The sequence below is a fragment of the Pseudopodoces humilis genome, chromosome 4, assembly GCF_049639895.1.
Source record: "Pseudopodoces humilis isolate 2021_Gansu_Grassland_sample_001 chromosome 4, ASM4963989v1, whole genome shotgun sequence".
Classification (NCBI taxonomy): Eukaryota; Metazoa; Chordata; class Aves; order Passeriformes; family Paridae; genus Pseudopodoces; species Pseudopodoces humilis.
In genome coordinates this window covers 12,630,228-12,634,031 of record NC_142203.1, presented here as the reverse complement: position 1 = coordinate 12,634,031, position 3,804 = coordinate 12,630,228, and the positions used below count along the sequence as shown (strand labels likewise).

The following is a 3,804-nucleotide window of genomic DNA, read 5'->3' as shown; positions in this document are numbered from 1 at the left end:
ATTCATGCTAAAGCTATAATCTTGTCTGATAAGAATCCTAGCATATTTCCAGGAAATCTTCCCGGGCGAGATTATAGTGACATGCAGCAAGGCCAACATGAATATTTGTCTGCAAAAAGTATACTTCCAAGAAACCTCCATCTGATAAGATTATAACGATATGCACTCATAAATATTTATTTGCAAGAAGTGTATTTCCAAGAAACCTGGCAAGATTACAACATATACTCCCAAAACAGCATGAATATTTGTCTGCAAGAAGTGTATTCCAAGGGACCCCCAAAAAGTCTGAAAACATATAAAAAGCACCCTGAGACAGTCTCAGTTTGTGAAGCACAGTGGAGCTATAGAGAGCCCCCCCATCTCACCTGACGCTGTTCGCCTGGTACAGCGTCAAACTGATTTTTGCTTATGCCTTTTTACGATTGTATTTTGATTAAAGAATAAATTCCTTTTTTATTAATCAAATTGGCTACTCATTTATAACACATTTTCTATTTTTTCTCTTACTTTTTCTTTCTGAGACTTTTCCATCCTTTACTTTGCCTCTGTGATCTGATCTAGTAGGTACTGAACAGATGTGCCAGCTGCCACAGGACACATTGAGGGCTGTGTTTGATACCTGATCTCCTGGGGTGCCTGGCACTGTGTTATGACAAAGTAAGTGCTGTACTTGCAGTAAACAACCTAGGAAATGAAAGGCTGATTTGTGTGCTGACACAAAAATGCACCTTTACCACAGAATTATTAATGGACAAGGGTTTGCTCCATTGAATTTGGAATCTGGTTATCTTTTTCAGGGCAGTTAGTCTGCTGTGAATGCTTTGGGTACTATTTTGCTTTTCTGTGTTGCCTGAAGATGTCACTTTTCCACCTTATTATCTTAGGCTGGCTACTTCTTTTTTCCTTGGGTCCATTTGTCCAGCCTCTTTCCTTGAGTGTGCAACCTGCAATCTCTTTCTTCATCTTCCACTGACAGCACCTGGAGCTGATTGGCCAAAGCTGTTCTGCTCCCCCATTTGGGATGAATCTTTGCTCTGCTATTTCCTCAGCAGACTCCAGGCACACACATCTTGCCACAAAAGAGAGGATTTCCCCCTGCCCCCCAGAGCAGAGCCTTCTGCTCACCACGATCTCAGGTTCACCAACAGATGTGAGAGAGATCAGCTCTCACACCATCTCCCATGTACCTTTCCTCTTGGAAGCAGCACAGTTCTGCAGGGTCAAAGATCCCTTTTGGTACTGTCCTGGGTGTCCCAAAGCTCTAAATTTACCTACATATGTGCAGACACATCTGGGTAATATGTGACTAGTTCACAATGCTATGTCTCTACCTCCCACCTTACCAAAGAGGATGCATTTCACACTCATGTCTTTGGCTTTCATAGCAAATTGATGGATGCTACAACTCTTAGAGCTTGAGGGAGAGACAACATTGAGGTTTTGTAGGTCCTTTTTTTTTTGGAATAGAGGCCTGGAATAGGTAATGGGTGATGCTCAGCACAGTCCTGGTCACAATGCTGTGCATTTCTTGTTTACAGAAGGAGAATCATTCCATCCAAGTGTCCTTTTGTGGATGCACCCGAGGACACCAACACTGCAAGCTCAAAATTGTCTCCTCTCTAGTCTGTTCCTTGCACGTGAAACAAAGAAATTAAGAATTAGGAATCATTTGTAAAATTGCTTTGCATAAAAGAAGGGGCTACAAAACCCGTGTGAAATACTGACTGTTCCCATAATAGCAGGAAGAGAATAGACTATAGGATGAGGTAAGGAGCTGGAATACGTAAACAGGATACAAGCCTAAATGCACCACAGGATGAGGGGTTTCCTTGGATTCTTTTGGACCCCTAAGCCAGAGGAAATGGAAAGAGGGGGGGTCAAAAGAACTGAAAGGAGCATGCGCAAAGAGACAAGGTAAAAAGTTCAGCCGAAGGAAAAACTCTGACTTCAGCCCCAAAGACCCCCAGAAGACCACCAGTGACCATCAAGGAGCAGTGCGCAGCTCCAAATAGGCGTGGAACTGATTTTAATACTAAGCGGGGACAGGCGGGGTTAGCAAATGGATATGTATTAGGCGTACTGTGTAATCCTACTTTGTAGAGAATAAAAAGGGAGAAACAAGTCTCCAAGGTGTGCATGCCTTTGGAGGAGATACTCCCACGCACCTCAGCGCTGAATAAATTCATACCTACTCTTATAACTACTCTATGAGTTATAGGGGTCCTTTCTATTCTGCATATCACACGTTTTTTATTCAGTTCATCTCTAGGTTTTTGGTGGTGTGATAAATGTAACCTTGGATAAAAATTCGTGAAAGAATAAATAAGTATATAACTAGATTTGTAACAATGTAAAAATTATATAAAATATAGTGTGGCCGAAGAATTTCCCCAAACCCAGCAGTAACTACCCATTCAGGCGGTAACGACCCTAGGCGACGTTCATCAGCCTGAAAGAAAGAGCAGGACACGAACAATTAAGCCAAACAAAGAAAGGAGCCAGGCCGAGATGGCCATCGACTCCACACCGCACCTGGGCACCCCTTCCTGCAAACCCCGACTGAAGATGCAATCAGGCCGGACAATAAGTGGAAGCCCAGCCGAGATATGTCGGACTTGGACACTTCACCCTGAGAGCCCAACCGAAGATACAATCAAGAAGCACTCAGAACCTTTCACATGCGAGAGGACTCTGCCCAGTCGTCTATTGATTCAGTTCCACTGTTCCAGGAAATTCATTCAACCAGCCATCTAAACTCTTTGTTGAACAGTAACTGCTCAGAGTTTTGGCCTCAGGACACAAAATCCCTATAAAAACTCCGGACAGTCTACCCTCCTTTGTGGATTTGGGTAAATCTGTACCTCTGGGTATAGACGTCTCCCTGTCCACCCAGCGCTGCGCTGATTTATTGTGGGTTTTTTTCTCTCGTTGTTTGTGATTGAAATTGTTTTATAATAAATCACTTTTTATATTAACCCTATTTTGCCATTGCATTTATAACAGTGGTATTCTTCACACCAGACATCCCTCTGCTTATGCTAAAAACATGTGTACATCCTTTCTAAGAAACACTCTGTTTCAGTCACTCAAATTCATAACCAAATATAATTTGGTTCAGGAAAAGGCAGCCCTACTTGTCACACTCCCAGTAGACTCTACGTAATTGCAAATTGCTGCAGGACTTTCTCTGCAGTTCCTCTGCACTGGCACTGGATTGCTTGCCTCCCCCACTTTCTTCACAAAAGTATCTCAAGTATTCTTCACAAAAATATTTCAGCTATTAATACAGATGTATTTTTCCCTTGTCTACTGTGTTGTCTCTGCACAACGATTCACAGAGTTAATCTACAAACAGCATTGAGGAAAGCAAAACATTCTTGCTACTGGAGGGGAGCAAGGGTGTGGCCTCTCTAGTGCCGAAGGCCCCGGCCCTGCTGCCACACAGAACATTTCTGGCTGGCACAGAACATTTCGCCCACGTTCGGCAGCTCCAACGCCCTTTCCGCCCCGTCCGGCCGAGACCCGGCTCCAGAGGCGGGCAGGGAGGCGGCTGCTCCGCCGGGGCCGCTTGTGGGCGGGGGCGACTCCGCCCGCGCCGCCATCTTTGCTGAGGGTGCGAGGGCAAAGCGGCGCCTCCATGATGGGTGAGGGCGAAAGGGTGACCGGAAGGGGCGGCCGGCGGAGGCCATTGCCGGCGGGACGGGGCGCGACGGCGGCGGCGAGGCGGGCGCGGCGGGTCTGGGAGGGGGGCCGGGGCCGGGGCCGGGGCCGGGGCGAGCCGGGGTGGGGGCGTGGGGAAGG

The 3,804-nt window shown here is 46.2% G+C and overlaps 1 protein-coding gene across 1 annotated transcript in view; it reads left to right on the top strand.

The window, feature by feature from the left end:
• The first annotated feature begins 3,662 nt into the window (after positions 1 to 3,662).
• Positions 3,663 to 3,804, top strand: part of LOC102105654 (E3 ubiquitin-protein ligase BRE1A) — a 21,036-nt gene continuing 20,894 nt past the window's right edge. Inside the window, exon 1 of the mRNA XM_088054352.1 lies at positions 3,663 to 3,739. The gene's annotated coding sequence lies outside the window, so the exon portion shown is untranslated. The remainder of the gene's footprint in view (positions 3,740 to 3,804) is intronic.